A 23,006-nucleotide genomic window follows, 5' to 3' on the forward strand; every position below is an offset into this window, starting at 1 on the left:
TACACTAAGATTAGAATATAACCAGCATGTTATGGATGTATATTTTTTAAAAAAAGTTTCTTTAAACGTGAAAAGTGATATTTATGGTGTATAAATATATCAATTTGATTTGAAAAATTAATAAGACCGCAAGTGCATGTTATTATTCCGAAGTAAAAATTATCGTTTCTACAAGTACTTTGTTATGAGACCGCAAGTGCACGGTATTATCCCGTAGTAAAAATTATCGTTCCTACAAGTACTTTCTTCTTCTTCTTCTTCTCGGTTGCTTCCTTCTTCTTCAAGAAAAAATCAAGTGTTGGAAGAAAAGAAAAACTGAAACATTTCTCCTACCCCGCGAGTTTCATCTTCTTCCTTCTCTGTTTTCAAACCAAGCTTTGTTTTCTCGAAACCACACAAACACAAACCTCCATTTCTCTTCTAGATCTAAGCTTCGTTTCGAGAAGTGACAGAATAGAAAGTTGCTCATCTCCACGCTACGGTGCTAATGAGTCAACTTTGGAAGCGACGACGCGAACGAAGTTTTTACCGGAATTAATCGTGGTACCGTAAACTGTTGGTATCAATGGCCTCGTTTTTATGAAAAAGGTTTATAACAGTCTTTTAAAATATTCCACAAAATTGATAATCAATTCAACAAAAGAACCTTTTATTGAATTAATGATCAATCACGGTCCCAAGGAGTTGATTCTAATCGAAGGTTCTCGCTTACATGTATTGATCAATTACTAGTCAAGATAATGCAGTAATATGTCTACAGATCAATCAAGATACATGCATGTCAAACAATATTAATCATACAAACATAAAATGCAAATAATAAAGAGTAAGGGTTAGAGAAGAATGCACCAAGGTTTATCCTGGTTCAGTTGTCAATAAGACAACCTACATCCAGTCCTGACAATCCAACTGGATTTCAGCTTTTTCTCCAATAGAAAGAATTGAGACTTGTTTACAGATTGTCCAGTTTCCTCGAAACCTATCTATCTAACTCGAATTCTTTCCTATTGCTTAACCCCTTGATCCTTGCAGTCACTCGGCAGACTCACACAAAATCAAGTACAGCTCCTTCTTGATGAGGCCTCTCATCCAAGAAGATCGCCACCAGTTTCTAGCTGGATTTTTATCAACCCCTTGATCCTTGCAGTCACTCGTCAGACTAACACAAGATCAAGTACAGCTCCTTCTTGATGATCCTTTCACCCAAGAAGATCGCCACCAGTTTCTAGCTGGATTTTTATCAGTCGTTTCTTTATACAGAGTATTTGTGACAAACAAAATAAAAGAAGTACAGAATGTGTCTTCAATCTTGATCAATGTATCTCACACGAATCTGGTTGTTCAATTTGGTGTTTAAGAGAACATTGTCTTTTTCTCTCAAGAATTCTTTTTCAGCTCTCTTAATGATTATGAATAATCTTTTGGTCTTGATCTGAAAAAGCAATATCCAAATGTTATCAAAATGTTCTTAAGAGTTCTTCAGTGTTCTGAAGTATATTCAAGTATATTGTGTTAAAAAGTTATTGAGAGAATGATTGAAAAACAGTTTATATAGTTTCTGAAAAACAACTAATAAATCGATTTACCAATCGATTCATTAATGTTATAAAACAGGTCTAATCGATTTGTCAATCGATTAACGTGAGTCTTGTTTTTCTTGAATCTTGAAACTATACAAACCAATCGATTTCCCAATCGATTCCTTTAAAATCACTTTTTAGTAAATTATGTGCACACTTATATGAATTGATTGCATAATCGATGTGAGGTGTTTTGTTCCAATAAAAAGTCACACCAATCGATTACTGAATCGATTTATTAAGTCACATAATCGATTCACAAATACACAAAATCGATTTGGCCACAAATTGAGAATTAACTGTGATTTCAAACTATTTGTTTCAATCGATTTGCCAATCGATTGTGTTTAAAATAGTGACTCATTTAATTTCATGTTAATCGGAGTGCCAATCGATTTGGTAGTATTTTCCTGAAAAGTTCTTACCAGTTTTTTAGTTCAATCGATACCAATCGATCATCACAGGTCATGTTATTTTTGAAAGTTTTATTTACGTAATCGATTCGTCAATCGATTAGCTTAGTAAATGAATTGTCCCTATGACATTCCCAACCGATATGTTTCAATCAGTTTTTACTTTGTGATGTGCACAATCGATTTGCCAATCGATTAGCTTGTAAAACAGGTTGCCACTGACTTGTGCAATTTTAATTTCTAATTGTGCCAGTCGATTGCCTAATCGATTGTGTAACCACAAACAGTATGTTTCCTTACAACCCTTTTACGAAATCGATTTCCCAATCGATTTATTCAGTAGATTTTCAACTTTTGTTGATTTCTTGAGTTCCAAGCAATTTGTCTCAAGTATGTAGGGTTGAGTTGTTGTTCCTGAAATCTTGCTCAATTAAAATGTTAGATTTATCATATGATGTATGAACATTGTATGTTTGTTAATTATGTCAAAACTAGGATTAAGAGGATAAAGTCCAACAATCTCCCCCTTTTTGCATAAGTGACAATCATACAATTTTAACTTGAGTTGAGCATTTCAAGATATAATATTAACAACATTTCATAGCATCATATGTACCATTGTTAGATCATAAAATCAGAACATCAGATCAGAGCATAACAATACACATGCTATTTAACAAAAATCAGAGCATTTTAAAAATTCATTATCAGTCATCAGAGTAAAATAGTAAAATAGCACATCAGTATAAGCATCAGTAAAAAAAACAAGTTATAAACAAACAGGTTATACTTTCTCTCTGAATCAACAAGTTATAATTTCTCAACAAGTTATAATTTCTCTCCCCCTTTGTCAGTTAATGCAAAAAGCGGTAAATGGAGAGAGTATTAAACAAGTTTTCCTCCCCCTATGTTAGTAAACATATGAATTGGGGATACAAAAAAATTTATCAGAGCACAAACATATGCAGAGTATCAGAGCAAAAACGATATGCAGCTTAAACATAGTATGGCAATGTATATCAGAGAATAATGAATGAACTTGCTTATATATCATATAAAAACAAAACACAAAACAGCAAAGCAGCAAAAAAAAACAAGACATCACAACAAAGAACTTAAAAACCTAATCTCCTAAATTGGGCTGATCCTCACTATTAGCCAAGGGAGAGGTAGAGACCGCTGTATTACCCTCAGCAGGTGTCTCCTCACCGTGAGTCGCAGAACGATCTAGGGGGGTTGGATTTGGTTCCTCTGTTGCTTGTCGACCAATGTCCGCTATGTCTTCAAATGATAGCTTGAGGCCTAGGTGAGCTTGAATAGCAGCAACATCCTGAACAACTGAATTCAGGGATGTTTGGAGAGTTGTTAGTGCAGCTTCCATTCTAGCATTTGACTCTAGCATTTTGGCGTTGTGAGCCATCTGAGCTTCCATGAATTCCAGCAGTTTCGCTACATACGCAAGAGGATCTGCCACTGGTTCAGAAGTTTGTGGAGGAGTTGGCTCAACATTTGGCATTGGTCTTATCCAAATGCCATTCACCCTCTTCAATTGCATCTGATTTACAATTGATTCACCAAAGATGAGGGTGGTCTTGGAAGATTCTTCATTGACCAGAGAAACTTTTAAGTGTTTCAGAATTTTTGTAATCAGTTGAGGATAAGGCAGTACCAACTTGCTCTGTGAAGCCTCCAGCATGTGCCTTAGCACAATCCATGCCCAGCTCATCCTGAGCTCCTTGGACAGACCCCATAGCAATAGTATATCCAACTTTTGGACTACTGCATGGTTACCTGATCGTGGTACAAGCATCCTTGTTAGAGTATACATAAGCATCCTGTGTTGTACCTTCATTTGACCGATTGGGAGCGAAGTCGTTTCAACAAACCCATCAATCATCAGGTCTTTCATAGCTGTATGCCTATCAAGCGATTCTTTCCATCCTTCGTCAACAGCATCAGCATCAGAACTGCCGTCTATAGATTTTTCGTGAAATGGCAATCCAGACAATGTAGAAAAGTCTTCAAATGACATTGATAACCTTTTACCTTTAACCTGAGCTTTGAAACCTTCTTCAGTCAGCTTGAATGTTGAGTAGAATTCCCTTATCAGTCTTGGATAAGTATCAAGTGAAGATGAAAGAAAGCCTTCAAGACCATGAAATCTCAAATGATCTTGGAATGTGAAACCGTCCGAATCAAAGTAAGCAAAATCCAGAGTCCTTGCCTCATGGATTTTTCTCTTAAGAAAGTCAGATGGTATAGTGGTTTCTACCTCTTTATCCTTAGATGCAGGAGTTTTCTTAGATGGAGGAGAGGAAATCAGCAGCAAGTGCCTTGCCTTTATCCTTGGCAAGTATCTTATGTGTGGGAATCGGAACTCTTTTATACAAAGTAGGTGGAGGTGAAGGGGTTCCACTAGATGAAGATGATGGTGAGGGGGTGCGTGCTTGGGTTTGTTTAACTCGTGCCATAATTGTAAGTAGAAGTAGTTTGAATGTAGATAGTAAAAGAGAACAATTGCAGAGACAGAGCAAAGAGATGAAGCAGAGAAAATAGTGAAATCTGGAGAAATGCAGTGAAGAAATCGATTGATAACTGTTCCTATTTAAACCCTTAAATGTGTAAATCGATTCCCAAATCGATTAGGTTATCGTTGCTGGGTAATGTCAATCGATTTAGTAATTATTACATTCAACGGCTAGTCACAACGGTCATATTGTAAATCGATTCCCAAGTCGATTTCCAGATTTACTTAATCGATGTCCAAATCGATTGTTTTAAAGTTGAAAAGTGACCTAGTCGATTTCCCAATCGACGCTCGGGCAAGTTAAAAAAAAATTTCTGAACTTTGAAGTCTGGGGCCAAAGCAATCGATTCCCAAATCGATTCTTTAAACTTAAAAACCAAGCAGGAAATCGATTACCCAATCGATTTAACTGGAAAACCTTTCAAGCACCAGAAACTTCCTTTTTGATTATTGCCATTGACTCATTTCCTGTGTCATCAACACCACTTATTTGACAAAACCTTCTTCCTTTAATTGTTAAAGACAAGAATTTCAGACTTGTCTCCTGTCATGTGCTTTGAGTATCATCTATCTAGGTAACAAGGGTGCCTATTGGATGTCAAGCACACCTGTAACACATACTTAAAAATTGATTTTAGGTACCCAATTTAAGTTGGGTCCTGGGGGGTTAGTGTCAAAAATTTGTTTCTTTGCTATCCAAATCTGTTTCCATCCTCTATTTGCCAGTTTTTTAAAATTTGCAATTTGAAACAAAATGTCCTTTTCTGCAACAGAAATGACATGAACCAGCAAAAGATGAATGTTTGTTTGGCTTAGTGAAGATGTCATACATATTCCTTGAACTACCAGATTTCTGACTATGTTTGACATTTCTGTTTTGCATATAACCAATACCACATCTAGTGTTATTTTTAACATGTTTATTTGGGTTATATCCAAGACCAGATTTTTCATTAACATGTCTCTGGTTGCTAAGTATATCGTTCAGTTTATCTTTACTGCTAGCAAACTTCAGTAAATCAGACTGTAATGATGCAACATGTTTTTCAAGTTCAATGCATCGTGCAGATTTGTCATGTGAATCCTTTTTCAGTTGTTCATACAAGTTTTCAATTTCTTTATGATCATTTTTCATTTGCTCAAGCATTTTCTTTGTACTTATCAACTGTTCAATAGAATTCACATACTCATCATGCAATTCATTAAAAGCTTCTTGTAGCTCATCATAAGAGGGATTAGATTGTGAACTAACCTCATTCTCTGATTCTGAGTCGGTATTTGCCATAAGACACAAATTTGCTTCTTCTTCTGAAGAGGCAGAGGATTCTTCGTTGTCACTCCATGCAATATATGCTCTTCTGGTTTTGTGAGCTAGTTCCTTGCCTTTTGTATTTGTAGTCCTATTTTGGTCTTGCACCTTGTGACACTCAGACTTTATATGCCCTGTTTTACCACATTCATAACAGGTGATTGTCTTGCTGTCACTAATCTTAGAACTTGATGGCTTTCTGAACTTGTTGTCTTTCTTTCTCAGAAATTTTTTAAACTTTTTGACAAGTAGACCAATCTCAGGCTCTTCATCAGTCTCACTGCTTGATTCATCTGAGCAACTTTCTTGTTCAAACTTTGATTGGTGCGTTTGGGCTTTCAAAGACAGTCCTTTTCTTTTCCTGTTCTCTTGTTCTGATTCATCTAGTCTGTGCAACTCCATCTCGTGCTCCCTGAGCTTTCCAAAAAGTGTTGCAACAGTCATTTTTGCCAGATCTTTTGATTCTGCAATAGCAGTTATTTTGGGCTGCCATTCCCTTGTTAAACACCTCATGATTTTTCCTATATGCTGCTCATTATCCACAACTTTTCCTAGAGCATGTAGATTGTTGATGATGTGAGTGAACCTTGTTTGCAGGTCATTAATAGATTCATCTGTCTTCATGCTAAACAATTCGTATTCATGCATGAGTGTATTCATTATAATATTCTTTGCCTTAGCATTATAACCTACTTTCCTTTTGTCATCCTCAGACCATTCGGATCTGGGTTTAGGAATTAGTAGATTATCAGTTCCAGCAATTTTAGGTATGAATGGTCCATTTTCAACAGCATCTAGAATATCAATACCACTAGCTTCAAGAAATATTAACATCCTATGTTTCCAATACATGTATGCGGTTCCATTGAAGGCTGGGGGCCTTACAAGTGAAGCACCTTCTCCTAGAAATCCAACTGAGGCCATGAACTTTTATGAGAATTACTCTAAAAAAGGTTGGCTCTGATACCAATTGTTGGTATTAATTGCCTCGTTTTTATGAAAAAGGTTTATAACAGTCTTTTAAAATATTCCACAAGATTGATAATCAATTCAACAAAAGAACTCTTTTATTGAACCAAGGAGTTGATTCTAGTCGAAGGTTCACGCTTACATGTATTGATCAATTACTAGTCAAGATTATGCAGTAATATGTCTACAGATCAATCAAGATACATGCATGTCAAACAATATTAATCATACAAACATAAAATGCAAATAATAAAGAGTAAGGGTTAGAGAAGAATGCACCAAGGTTTATCCTGGTTCAGTTGTCAATAAGACAACCTACATCCAGTCTTAACAATCCAACTGGATTTCAACTTTTTCTCCAATAGAAAGAATTGAGATTTGTTTACAGATTGTCCAGTTTCCTCGAAACCTATCTATCTAACTCGAATTCTTTCCTATTGCTTAACCCCTTGATCCTTGCAGTCACTCGGCGGACTCACACAAAATCAAGTACAACTCCTTCTTGATGAGGCCTCTCATCCAAGAAGATCGCCACCAGTTTCTAGCTGGATTTTTATCAACCCCTTGATCCTTGCAGTCACTCGTCAGACTAACACAAGATCAAGTACAGCTCCTTCTTGATGATCCTTTCACCCAAGAAGATCGCCACCAGTTTCTAGCTGGATTTTTATCAGTCGTTTCTTTATACAGAGTATTTGTGACAAACAAAATAAAAGAAGTACATAATGTGTCTTCAATCTTGATCAATGTATCTCACACGAATCTGGTTGTTCAATTTGGTGTTTAAGAGAACATTGTCTTTTTCTCTCAAGAATTCTTTTTCAGCTCTCTTAATGATTATGAATAATCTTTTGGTCTTGATCTGAAAAAGCAATATCCAAATGTTATCAAAATGTTCTTAAGAGTTCTTCAGTGTTCTGAAGTATATTCAAGTATATTGTGTTAAAAAGTTATTGAGAGAATGATTGAAAAACTGTTTATATAGTTTCTGAAAAACAACTAATAAATCGATTTACCAATCGATTCATTAACGTTATAAAACAGGTCTAATCGATTTGTCAATCGATTAACGCGAGTCTTGTTTTTCTTGAATCTTGAAACCATACAAACCAATCGATTTCCCAATCGATTCCTTTAAAATCACTTTTCAGTAAATTATGTGCAAACTTATATGAATCGATTGCATAATCGATGTGAGGTGTTTTGTTCCAATAAAAAGTCACACCAATCGATTACTGAATCGATTTATTAAGTCATATAATCGATTCACAAATACACATAATCGATTTGGCCACAAACTGAGAATTAACTGTGATTTCAAACTATTTGTTTCAATCGATTTGCCAATCGATTGTGTTTAAAACAATGACTCATTTAATTTCATGTTAATCGGAGTGCCAATCGATTTGGTAGTATTTTCCTGAAAAGTTCTTACCAGTTGTTTAGTTCAATCGATTTCCCAATCAATTGATACCAAACTTAACATGATTGAAATTCTCACAATAGATTGTCCAATCGATTGTGTTTGTCACAGCTCATGTTATTTTTGAAAGTTTTATTTACGTAATTGATTCGTCAATCAATTAGCTTAGTAAATGAATTGTCCCTGTGACATTCCCAATCGATTTCCCAATCGATTTGTTTCAATCAGTTTTTACTTTGTGATGTGCACAATCGATTTGCCAATCGATTAGCCTGTAAAACAGGTTGCCACTGACTTGTGCAATTTTAATTTCTAACTGTGCCAGTCGATTGCATAATCGATTGTGTAACCACAAACAGTATGTTTCCTTACAACCCTTTTACGAAATCGATTTCCCAATCGATTTATTCAGTAGATTTTCAACTTTTGTTGATTTCTTGAGTTCCAAGCAATTTGTCTCAAGTATGTAGGGTTGAGTTGTTGTTCCTGAAATCTTGCTCAATTAAAATGTTAGATTTATCATATGATGTATGAACATTGTATGTTTGTTAATTATGTCAAAACTAGGATTAAGAGGACTAAAGTCCAACATAAACGCTCGTTAAAGCTACCTTTAAGGTAAGGGCTCCTTCCAAACTTTTAGTTTGCATTTAGGACCTTATATGTGAGATTGTGGAAAAGAAATTTGATGTATTTCAGGTGTGAGCTTGTGGAAAATAAATTTAATTCGATTATGTGTGAATTAGTGGAATTTGTTTTCGGTGTGTTTTGAAGTGTGGTTTGTGATGATTTATGTTTGTTGTGATTGATGTGCTCATAATTAATATTATGAATTTTTGAGATGGGTTTTATGTGTGGATTTTGTGAAAAAAAATGAATTGATATGATTTGGTGTGAATTCTGGATTGAAATTGAGAATATGTTTGAGTATGCTCTATGTGGTATTTGAAAAATCATTAGTGTTAAATTAGTATTAAAAATGAGGAATCTTTTAATAGTTGCATTTACTTAATGATTGTTGTGGAAAGAGTCAGATTATGCTCGTGCATTTCATAATACATGGCGACCGGATGGACCATGGTGATAGTGGTGACTGGATGGGCCACGAGATGATTCCATGTGGTATGTTGGGTCATCTTATCCTTGCGTGTGTATACCCATTTGTTGTTGTGATTGTGCCTTAATTGCTAAGTGTGATTGTTTTAGATTTGTTGTAAGTGTTGATTGATTGCGAAACCTTTTCGAAACGTTTCAAAACCGATTTCTGCACTTTTTTTGATGTGTATTCGAATACAAGAAGGTTGTATTTGAATACAGATGTCCTGATTTGGCTACTAAATTCAGAAACAACACTGTATTCGACTACAAGAATGATGTATTCGAATACAGCGGTGCTGTTTTTGCTACTGACATCCTGTCTCGTATTCGACTACATCCTATCTCGTAGTCGACTACAGATGTGCTGTTTTTGCTACTGACTTATGAAACAACATTGTATTCGAATACAAGGATGCAGTATTCGAATACGACAATGCAGTTTTGTTAAAAACTTCATTTTTCAACTTTGATTATGCATGTTTGGCATATGAAAACCCTTTCAAGGAGTATGCTAAGTTGAAAGGTTATTTTGTGCATTTAAAATTTAAATGCTAAGTGATATTTGTTAATTTCGGTTGGTGACCTTTACAATTATTGTGGAAATCTGGGCTTTGCCCTCAGATGAGAACTAGGATCGTCCTACCGAGTAGTACCCTAGAGATGGACACGTAGTTAGACATACCTGATCGGTGCTGTGTCAGAAGGATCTTGCGGGGCGCGTGGAGATCACCCGGGTTGTATAGTTTTTTTGAATCACGATCAGATTAGATGGTTGTATAGGGGATATATGTCTTTCTTTGGTGTATGTATTTATTTCAATTTGGAAGACTGTACTTATACCTCATATTGTCAGCTAGACTTTTATTTTGATGGGTCCATGAACCACTTTTTGATGTGATGTGGGGGAGTTAAAATTCTTGGGGCAGTGCTTTTGTACAGGTGTCTGCCGAGAATAACCCAGGGGTATGAGCTATGTCTTATAAGCCTCATAGCCCCAGTGTATTTTGATGTTTAAATATTTTGAATTTTTATTTCAAAAACTATTCCGCTGCTTGTAAATATTTGTTGACTTTTGTCGTTACATTACGACTTAAATATTTATAAAAAAGTATTTCTTTCGTTATTTCTTTGATATTCATGAATTTGAATTTGTTTTAAAAAAAAAATAAAAAATACACTCGCGCTGTTAAAAATCGGGGTGTTACAGTTATGAGTACCAATCTCTTTTTACTATGAAGATTAACTAAAACAGTAAATATTGATAATGATTTTTTTATTATAATTTGAAATAAAAATAAAGCCTTGGGATTTTAGTTTCTTACAATGATAGATACCATAAAACTAACTTTCTCTTAGTTATGGGTGCTAAACTCTTAAAAATCAGATAAATAATTATAACTAATGCCTTCTTTCAAAGAACAAAAGTGTATTTTAAACTAATAACCAACCTATTTTAATGGTTGATGTATTAGTAAAATCCTTTAAGAGAAGATATCTTTCATGATTTCAAGAGAACCAAAATATATTTTCATGATTTGATTCTCTTGTCCAATCTTAGGGTTCAAATATCAAATCCACCTTTCGGTATATTTTTGGATATTCATGTATGAACATGAATCTTACTAAGATTGGATTAAAAGATCAATACCACGACATAAAGAAATATAAATTGTTAGAGAACCATCATTGGAAATCCTACAATCCCAAGATAAGGAAGATCTACTCACACGTGATCATAGTAGAATCAATGCTTAAATATAAAAATATTGAAAGTATAAAATAACAAAATAAAGCAACAAATTGTGAGTAGGAGTTTATGTCTCAAACTGTGTATTTTCATCTATTTTATAGCCGTAGGTGGTGTAATGAGCTTTAATTACAAGATACCAATAGAGTTTCACAGAAGAAAAACGGTTCATCGATAGAAGATGAGAAGATTACGACCATAATGGCCATTACTGTCACGCATTAATCTTTCTTGTTGGAACTTGAGTTTCTTTCATTTTCTTGATCAGAATGGACCATGACTAACCTACTTGACTTCCAAACTCATTGCTCCAAATATTCACTTATTCCTTCATTTCTCCTTGCAATATAAACAAAACAAAAAGATAGTAAAATAGAACTAAAACCAAATTAAAAACATCAAATTAACCTATCAAACAAAGTTATAAAAATAGATAAATTCTAGCTTATCAAATTCCCCAATGTTTGATTTATTGCTTGTTCTCAAGCAATTGTTTCAAATAAAAGTTATGGACGAGCATACACCACGAATAGGGAACTCCACATTCAGTTCAAATGTAAGCAATAGGAAAATTCCAAATCCAAATAATAACCAACTTCAGTTCCGAATTAGTGACATAGGCTCCTCTGAAAACATAATTTTCATCAATAGGACATTCTCAAACTCTCTTAGTGTTTTAAGGTAATGAGCATTCACTCAAAATTTCACCAATGCAAAGTTTCCTACCATAGGCTTGACTTTTAACCATATCTCTACTACACTCTCATGAGAGCAGATATGAATCAAAAACACTTTTCAAGGTTTTAACGGGGTCAAGGGACAATAGGTGGGGGAAACCAAAAAAAGGGATATTCAAAAGGCTAGTTTTCAAATTCACCATATGATTACATGTAACCTTTTTGAATAATTAGAGCTCATCGTATTCAAACAATCATTCATCAACCCAAACTTCATTTACCATTCAAATATGTTACTCCAAATGGAGCACCTTATTGTGTTCTTTTAAATCGGGACTAACAAAAATTCTTTTTTGTTTTTTGTTTGTTTTTTTTCTTTTCTTTTCTTTTTATGATCTTTAAGTTGCTCCAATTTATTCCAAAGGACGCCCAATAATGATTTTATCGATAAAGCAAGGGACCAAGAAAGATAATTCATGTAAGGCTCAAAGTGGACAACTAGTAGAAAGTATGAAACAAAACAAGTCTTGAAGCCTGAAAAAAGTTAATCCCATAGTGTTTTTTTCTTCAAACATGATCGCAAGAGAATTTAGCCTTGAGACGGGTTGCAAGTCAAGTTCCAAAGAACACAACCAATGTTGAATAATCACTCAAACAAGGAAAGGGGCATAATATTTGATGATGTAACACAAGGTCCTATATAAGACCAAAACCCACATTTAGTAGCTAAATCAATGAGAACATGTTACCAGAGAATATGCTAATTTATGAATATGACAGTGTGGCATCGTAGATGAGTTCATTTACTATTTAACAACAACATGCACATAAATTTTGGTTCCCTATATAGGACATCAAAAGGTTTTTTTTCAAGCAAGGAAAGATTATGACAGTTGTGAAAAGTGGCAGTGTGCACGCATTACGACCATAATGGCTTTTACTTCCAGGCAATAATCCTATTTTCCTTGACTTTTTTTCAAGTGCAGGGGGCTGGACCATTACGATTGTAATTGAAATTACGTTCGTGCTGTAATTCTTGTTGGCTTCTCCTGTTTTCTACATTTTTCTTATTTTATGATCCTTAGCTTGACCTGCATTTTGCAAATCTTAAGTTGGAGATCAAAGGATAAGACTTACCCCTTTCTCTATTGGATACCCAACTACATAATGCTTCAACCTTTGACTATTTAGAGTGAAAACTTCAGTGGACTTACTCCAAATTTCTATAGCTCCAAACGGGAACACCTTGCATATTTGAAATGGTTGAAACCACCTCGAATGAAGTTTACTCGGAAACAACTTCAATCGCGAATTGAAATCTAACACGAAATCACCTTCCTTAAATTCGCTTCTGGTTATTTGGTTATCATGCCACTTTTAGGTTCTTTCCTTGTAGAGTTTAGCAATCTCATAAGCTTCCAACCTCAACTCATCAAGTTCACTCAATTGGAGCTTCCTTTTTTCACCAGCAACCTTCAAATCTAAGTTAAGGGTCTTTATTGCCCAATATGCTTTATGTTCAAGCTCAACTGAGAGGTGATAAGATTTTCCATAGATCAACTTGTAAGGAGTCATACCAATGGCAGTCTTGTATGTTGTACGGTAGGCCCAAAGCGCACCATCTAGGTTCATGGATCAGTCCTTCCTTGACACATATACAGTTTTCTCGAGAATGCTCTTGATCTCTTTATTGTAAACTTCTACATGTCTGCTTGTTTGAGGGTGATATAATGTGGCAATTTTGTTCTTCACTCCATGTTTTTTTAGCACGCCTTCAAATTGTTTAGCTATGAAATGAGAACCTCCATCACTAATCACCACCCTTGGCACACCAAACCTCATAAATATTACCTTTTTAAAGAGCTTAATCACTACCTTAGCATCATTTGTAGGGGAAGTCATAGCTTCAATCTAATTGGACATGTAATCCACCTCTACAAGGATGTATTGATTTCCAAGAGACGACGGGAATGGTCCCATGAAATCAACTCCACAAACATCAAAGATTTCCAACTTTGAGGATATTATTGAAAGGCATTTCATTTCTTTTTTATATGTTTATGTTACATTGGCATTGATCCCATTGAAGCACAAAGTGATGCGTGTCTTTGAAGAGTGTGGGCAAGTAAACGCTTGCTTGAAGTATCTTTGATACAATTTTTAAGGAACTAGAATTTCCGCCATAAGTGTAGGAATGACAGTGAAACATGATGTTTTCCATTTCTTCTTCCAAGACATATCTTCTAAGAACTCTACCAGCCCCTCACTTAAAAAGCATAGGTTTATACCAGTAATAGTGTTTAAGATCCGAGAAAAACTTCTTTTGTTGATAGTTCAGATCTGGGGGTAGTACCTTAACTAATAGGTAGTTCACAAAATCAACAAACCATGGTGCTTCTATTTGTGCAAGAGCAAACAATTGATCATCAGGAAAGAAAACATCATAGGGCAACTCATTTTCATTTTTCTTATGTAACCTTGAGAGATGATTGGCCATCACATTTTCAATCCCTTTCTTGTCTCGAATTTATAGATCAAACTATAGGAGAAGTAGATGTTGGAACCAACTTGGTTTTACATTTATAGTTTTGATGTTAACAAAAGCATTTTATGAAAACAATATATTTGACTTCAAAGAGTATGGAAGAAGATTCATGTTTTTGAAGAAAATTGAAAATAAGATTTGATTCAAGTTTATAATTGAAGAAAATCTAAAATAAGATTTGATTCCAAATTATAATTGAATAAAATCTAAAATAAGATTTAATTCAAATTTATAATTGTAGAAAATCTAAAATAAGATTTGATTCAAGTTTATAATTGAAGAAAATCTAAAATAAGATTTGATTGAAATTTATAATTGATGAAAATCTAAAATAAGATTTGATTCATATTTATCATTGAAGAAAATCTTTGACCAAGTTGAAAAGAAGATATGGTCAAGATTTGAAGAATATTTGAAGAAGATTTGATCAACATTGGATAAAGATTTGAAGAAGATTTTATTTGAAGAATTTACAAATTCAATCTACACAAAATAGGAACAGAATCAATCTGAAGAATTTACAAACTCACTATACACAAAATAAGAACACAATCAATCTGAACAAGATACAATTTCGAATTAAACAAGGACTAAATTGAAGCCCAAATTTTCACTATAAATAGACACTCAAGGATGAAGGAGAAAAGCATCAAAAAGTAGAAATAGTAAAAGAGAGAAACACTTAAAGTTCAAAGAGAGAAACACTTGTTCAAGTTAGAAATATTTTATGTGTTTTTTCCTCGAGTGTTAGAGTTATTATAATTATCAGCTTTGTTAGAAACAACTACTCAAGTTCCAATCTTTTGTATTCAACCCAATAGTGGTTTAGTTCCTTTTTTAATCTGGGGTTGTCAGGTTGTTAGAAGAAGACTTGACTTGTAGGGTCAAGGTTATTAGTTCCTCAAAAGTCTGGGGTTGTCAGGTTATTTGTGAAGACTGACTTGGAGGGCCAGATTCTTTGTAATTCAAGGTATTTGAATTAGTGGATTAAAGCCTTCTAAATGAGGGGACTTGATGTAGTCACATTAGTGGTGAACCAGGATAAATCTACACGTCAAATTATTCATGCATTCATTGTTTGCTATCTCTAAATTTTATTGCTTCTACTCCAAGTAAGTCACCAAAACCAAACTAGTTTATTTATTTATTTATAAATTATCAAAAAGTTGTCAATTTTAGCAAACACAATTCAACCCCCTTTGTCGTGTTTGCACCTTCAAGTGGCATTAGAGCTCAGTCTCAAGGTTGAGCACTTTACAGTGTATGAGGAAATATCCAAGGATTCAATATGTCAGGATTCAATGAAGAAACTGCTGGTGGAAACATCAACATACCACCTTTGTTTGATGGAGAACGTTTCGAGTATTGGAAAGACATGCAGAGAAGTCTCTATTTTTCACAAGATCTTGAACTTTGGGACTTGGTGGAAGATGGTTATATTGCTCTTATGAATACTGATGGTATTGAAAAAAATGCATCATAATTATAGAACATTCATGATAAATGCAATCACCTTCAAGGAGTTTGACAAGTGCACTAACAAGGAGACAACAAAGGGTATTTATGATAGTCTAATTCTGACCTATGAAGGAAGCAAGCAAGTTCAAGAAGCAAAGCCCAACCTCCTAGTAAAAAAGTATGAGTTGTTCAAAATGGAAGAAGATGAAGATATTGCAACAATGTTTTCCAGATTCCAGACCTTGGTCTCAGGATCAAAGGTACTTGAGACGAGTTATACTACTGTTGATCATGTGAAGAAAATTCTTAGGAGTCTGACAAGCAAGTGGAGACCTAAGATCACTGTCATTCAAGAAGCAAAGGATCTTAATACTCTTAAGCTGGAAGAATTAATTAGCTATCTCATATCACATGAAATTGAGCTTGTAGAGGATGAGCCAAAGAAGAAGCAACAAATTGTGGCTTTGAAATCCAAGCAAAAGACACTTCTGAAGGCAACAATAGAATCAAAGGATGATGATTTAGATGATTAGAATGAAGACCTAAAGAAAGAGGAACTAGCGTTTATATGTAGAAAAGTTCAGAAGACGTGACACAATAGAAAGAAGAAATTTCCCCAAAGACATTTGAGGCAATCCAACAAAGGAAATGATGACAAATATGACAAGAAACATAATCTCCTACGGATGCAATGAACCTAGACATATCAAGTTAGAATATCCAAATATGGAGAAAGGGAAACATCATAGGAAAGATTCCAGACCCAAGAAGAAGAGTTTGATGGCTATATGGGATGCTTATGAGGAATCCTCTAATGATGAACAAGGAGATTTGGCTATGATGGCTCATACCAACTCTGCCTCTGGATGCAACACAGATTCTGACTCTAGAAGTGAATCAACAGCTGAAGAGGTATTGTCTAAATTTACTTGATCTGATTTAGTTACTGTTATAAATGATTTTTTTAAAATGAATCACAAATTGTCTTTAAAACTGAAAACACTTAGAAAAGAAAATAAAAATCTAATTGAAAAAGTTAATGTTTTAAAGAATCAAAGTGCTAAATTTAAAAAAGAAAATGCAACTCTGAAAATTAATATTACTAAACTTAAGACAAATAATGCAACTCTAAAAATTGATATTACTGAACTTAAAACAGAAAATGCGAATCTGAAAATTGATATTAATGAATTTAAGGTTGAAAGTCTAACTCTGAAAAGCAATTATAGTTTAACATCAATTGAAAATACCACATGTAACTCTGATAAGCATCAAGAAATATTTCAATATTTTCTTTATAATGGTATGGAAAGAAGCAAGAATGCATCTATGGTTTATGGTGTTAGTAGAAATGGTAAAAGAAGAATAGAATTTCAAGAAAATGTAACTGAACCTAAGTATGTCCCCTCTAATAATTTATGTACTATTTGCTATAAGAAAGTTCACACTAAAATATCTTGTCCAATGCTAACCACATGGAATGACAAGAAACTTTTAACACTAACAACCCATGACTCAAGCAGATTTAGGTACCAAAGGATAAAATTGTTTATGTTGCAGATGTTCTAAGCAACCAAATTAAAACATCATTTGTGGTGCCTGGTAAATGGCTGCTTGCAATATATGAAGGCAAAAAGGTCTATGTTCCAAGACCTACCATACATAAGCCAACTAACTCTGGTGGAAGAAGGACTAGTCAGCACAATACCAATCAAAACCAGAACCATATGATGAACCAGAAATATCAAAAAAATCTGGAGTATCAACATAATCAAAACTGGCAGAGAAATCACACATATCAACAGAACCAAAAGTACCAGAAGAATCAGAATTACCATAAGTTCTAAAATTACCAAAGGAACCTGATACATCAGCAGAAACAGAAGTGTCAAATGAACAATCAGAATAAGAAGACTTCTTTGAACACTCCAATCAAATTCACCAAGACTACAAGCCTGGATGGGAATTCAAATCCCTTCATCCCGATTCTCTAATCAAAGAATATGCAAAATTTGAAAACCAGAAAAGAAGAACTAAGAGGGTTTTCAGAGTGAAATTGAACCTATTAACATATATGTTCTCAAAAAATTTAGAGGAACAAAGAGATCCACATAATCTAAATACTTCAGCAGAAGTAACATACAAGTTTGGTTTTCAGAAACAAGTAGAAACCACCAGCACCATCACTAATGTTTTGGCGGTATTAATTTCATTCTTCAATTATCTGAGTTATATTATGTTATATGATAAACAACTTGACCTTAAAAATTTAAAGCAAGTTGAGGATACTCTAGGTTTACCGGAACCAGAGGAAGCAGATGTAGAAAAAAAAATGACAAATCTTTAGCGGATAAATCTGATCAAGTTAGAATCAGTCAAGATAAGTCATAAGGAATATTTGGATAGAAGTACAAGACATCTCATCTCATTGGAAGTTCAAGTGATCCTTTGAGGACCAGATCATATCATCATTAAAAGATACCACTTTTTTTGGCTCACTCTCGTCAATTGAACCTACCACTGTTGATGAGACATTGACAGATGATGGACAGATTCTTGCAATGCCAGAAGAGTTAAATGAAATTAAGAAGAATGATGTTTGGGATCTAGTACGTAGACCAAAGAAGAACATTATTGGAACCAAGTGGATTTTCATAAATCCGTTAAATGAAAAAGGTGAAGTTGTCAGAAACAAGGCAAGACTTGTAGCACAAGGCTACAGTCAGCAAGATGACATTGATTACAATGAGACATTTGCTCCAATGTCCAGGTTATAAGCTATTTGTATTCTACTTTCTTTTGTTGCAAATAATAATATTACATTATTTCAAATGGATGTTAAAAGTGCTTTTCTAAATGGTTATATAAGTGAAGAAGTCTATGTTAAACAACCCCTAGGTTTTGAAAGTTCTAAATTTCCAAATCATGTTTTTAAACTTAGGAAATCTATGTATGATCTAAAACAAGCACCTAGGGCATGGTATGATAGACTTAGTAATTTCTTGGTTAAAAATAACTTGAAAGATGACAGGTTGATAATACACTATTTAGAAAATCAATAGGAGATGACATTATTTTTGGATCTACTAATGGCACTCTTTGCCAAGAATTTTCTAAATTGATCCAGCTTGAATTTAAAATGAGTATGATGGGAGAATTTAAGTTCTTCTTAGGGATACAAATTCAGCAAAGTAAAAAGGGTATATACATTCATCAAACTAATTATACAAAAGAGCTTCTTAGGAAGTTTAAGATGAGTGATTGCAAACATATGGCTACACCAATGCACCCTACTTGTTCACTTGAAAAAGACGATCCATGCGAAAAAGTTGACCAAAAAACCTATAGAGGAATGATAAGATCCCTATTTTACCTTACCGCTTTCAGACCTGACATCACATTTAGTGTGTGTGTATGTGCAAGATTTCAAGTTGACCCTAAAAAATCACATTTAACTGTTGTTAAGAGAATCCTTAATACCTAAAAGGCACTACCAACCTTACCTTGTTTTACAAGAAATCTCCTAAATACAAACTTAGTGGATATTGTGATTCGGATTATGCTGGAGATAAACTTGAGAGAGAGAGCACTAGTGGCAACTGCACTTTTTTAGGTGAAAACTTAATATATTGGTCAAGTAAGAGACAAAACATCATTGCAATGTCAACAGCAGATGCTGATACATTTCAGCAGGTTGTCAACTACATTGGATGAAGCATCAACTTGAAGACTACAAAATCCTAGAATCCAACATTTTCATCTATTACGATAACACTTCTGTCATTTGTCTAACCAAAAACCTTATCCTACATTCTAGAGTTAAACACATAGAGATCAAACATCACTTCATTAGGGACTTTGTTCAAAAAGGAGTTCTAAACATTCAATGTGTAGAGACTGAACACCAATGGGCTTACATATTCACCAAACCACTACATGAAGATATGTTTGATTTCATCAAGAAAAACCTAAACTTTACCTTCATACTTAAATGATGTTGTGATTACTTCAAAGTAGTTTAATTTTACACTAATTATTATATTTTCTTGTATTATGTTATATTTATTTTATTCTGAAAGAAAAAAGAAAAACGAAAAACAAGGGAGAAAAAAGAGAGAGAGAGAGAGAGAGAGAGAGAGAGAGAGAGACAAAGTTTTACTTTTAAGTATTTTTGTTTGATGACAAAAGGGGGAGAAATATATTTGATAATATGGGCAAAAAATGATAATAAGACTTAGGGGGAGCCCAAAGTTAGGGGGAGTCAAAGAAATATAAAGAAAATTTATTATAAAAAATACAAGTTTTGTCATCATCAAAAAGGGGAAGATTGTTGGAACCAAGTTGGTTTTATATTTATAGTTTGGATGTTAACAAAATTATTTTATGAAAACAATATATTTGACTTCAAAGAGTATGAAAGAAGATTCATGTTTTTGAAGAAAATCTAAAATAAGATTTGATTCCAAATTATAATTGACGAAAATCTAAAATAAGATTTAATTCAAATTTATAATGGAAGAAAATCTAAAATAAGATTTATTTCAAATTTATAATTGAAGAAAATCTAAAATAAGATTTGATTCAAATTTATAATCAATGAAAATCTAAAATAAGATTTGATTCATATTTTTAATTGAAGAAAATATTTGATCACGTTGAAAAGAAGATATGATCAGAATTTGAAGAAGATTTGATAAAGATTTGAAGAAGATTTTATTTGAAGAGTTTACAAATTCAATCTACACAAAATAGGAACAAAATCAATCTGAAGAATTTACAAAATCAATCTACACAATATAATAACACAATTAATCTGAAGAATTTACAAACTCAATATGAGCAAGATACAATTCCGAATTAAACAAGGACTAAATTGAAGTCCAAATTTTCACTATAAATAGACACTCAAGGCTGAAGAAAACAAGCATCGAAAAGCATAATAGAGTAATTCAAGCTCAAAGTTCTCAACTCTTCTTAAAGTTCAAAGAGAGAAACACTTGTTCAGGTTAGAAATATTTTATAAGTGCTCTTTTCTTAGAGTGTGAGAGTTATTATTATCATCTTTGTTAGAAGCAACTATTCAAGTTCCAATCTTTTGTATTCAACCCGATAGTGGTTTAGTTCCTTTTTCAATCTGATTTTGTCAAGTTGTTAGGAGAAGACTTGACTTGTAGGGTCAAGGTGTTTAGTTCCTCAAAAGTATAGGGTTGTCAGACTATTTGGGAAGACTGACTTGGAGGGTCAGGTGCTTTGTAATTCAAGGTATTTGAATTAGTGGATTAAAGTCTTCTGAATGAGGGGATTGGATGTAGCCAAGTTAGTGGTGAACCATGATAAATCTACGTGTCAAATTATTTATGCATTCATTGTTTGCTATCTCTAAATCTGATTTCTTCTACTCCAAGTAAGTCACCAAAATCAAACTAGTTTTTTATTTATTTATAAATTATCAAAAAGTTATCAACTTTGGTAAATATAATTCAATCCCCCTTCTCGTGTTTGCACCTTCAGTAGTAACCATTGGATCAACCTCGACTTAGCATTTTTCTTGCTCTAGAGATATTTGATGGTTGCATGGTCATGTGTAGACAATTATCGTCGATCCCACCAAGTAGGAACGAAATTTGTCAATGGAAAACACTACTGTCAATAGCTCTTTATTGGTTGTGACATAGTTAACTTGAGCTTCATCCAAAGTTCTACTTGCATAATAGATAATATGAACTTTCTTGTCATTTCTTTGCCCCAAAACTGCACTTACAGCAAAATCGCTAGCATCACACATGATTTCAAATGGGATACTCCAATCAGGTGGCTGCATAATCGGGACAAATATCAATACTTCTTTTAACTTGCAAAATGACTCAAGAAAAACTTCATCAAAGACAAAAGTTGCATCCTTTTGGAGCAGTCTGGTTAGAGGCTTAGAATACTTGATAGATCAATCAACTAGCTATAAAGAAATGTTTGTGGGCTTTAACTCACCCACATCAACCTTCTTACAAACTGACAAAGGCATGGGGCTCACACTATCCTCAAGATCACACAAAGCACATTCAAAACTCATATCACCAATAACACAAGGAATAGAAAAACTTCTAGGATCTTTAAGTTTGGGAGGCCATTTATTTTGAATTATGGAACTACATTCCTAGGTTAAAGCAATTGTTTCATTGTCGTCGAGTTTTCTTTTGTTTGATAAAATTTCTTTAAAAAACTTAGTATATGATGACATTTAGACAATGCTTCAATGAATGAAACACTTATATATAACTTTTTCAAAAGTTCCACAAACATCCTAAATTGCTCCTCAATTTTAGCCTTTGTGAATCTAATGGAAAATGGTATGGGTGCCTTGTATGGTTTCAGAGGCACATAAGGTTTTTCTTTTTCCTCATCTACCCTCTCACTTAATGATTTCTCTCTTTCACTCTCATCCTGGACATTCTCTTCCACATCTCTATCCTTGGGTTCCTTTAATTGTTTTATGTTTCTTAAAGTGAAAACATTTAATTGTCTCTTGGGGTTAGGTTGAGGCTGCCCCGTGAACACACTGGAAGATCTAGAGGATAAAGCAACTTGTTGAGTCACTTAGGTGATTTGTGTTTCCAACATTTTGTGTGTGTGGCCATGGAATCTACCTTAGTTTCTAACTACCTAAGTGTTTCATTCACTAACTGGTTTTGATTTTTAAACTGCTCAATTTTTTTGGTTTGAGTTAACATAAAATTTTCCAACAAATTTTCTAAGCTAGACTTTTGGGGGCTGTTGAAAGGTCTTGGTCCTTGGATATCGGGAGGCCTAACCATTGCTTAGGTTATGGGATTAAGGGGAGGGTTTGTGTAGGAAAAATTTGGATGACTCCTCCACCATTGATCGTAAGTATCGGAAAAAGGGTCCCCATTTTTTAGGATTGTTAAGATTATTAACATGCTCATTACCCACCCCACCATTAGTAGAAATTATGACTTGGCATTCAATAGCCACATGACCAACAATACCACAAATTTCACAAGGTAAAACATTTGGTGTGACATCATTTACATTCAATTTTTCAAATTTTTGAAACAATGCATCTACCTTAAAAAGCAATATGATCTAATGCATCAACTTCACATTTGCCTCCATTATTTTGAGGAGATTGGTCACTTGACCATTGGTAGTGGTTTTGTGTCATGTCTTCAATTATAACATATGCTTCTTCTATGTTCTTGTTCATTAACACTCCTTATGCAGCAACATCTATTGTCATTCTTGTAG

The sequence above is a fragment of the Cicer arietinum genome, chromosome 5, assembly GCF_000331145.2.
Source record: "Cicer arietinum cultivar CDC Frontier isolate Library 1 chromosome 5, Cicar.CDCFrontier_v2.0, whole genome shotgun sequence".
Classification (NCBI taxonomy): domain Eukaryota; kingdom Viridiplantae; phylum Streptophyta; class Magnoliopsida; order Fabales; family Fabaceae; genus Cicer; species Cicer arietinum.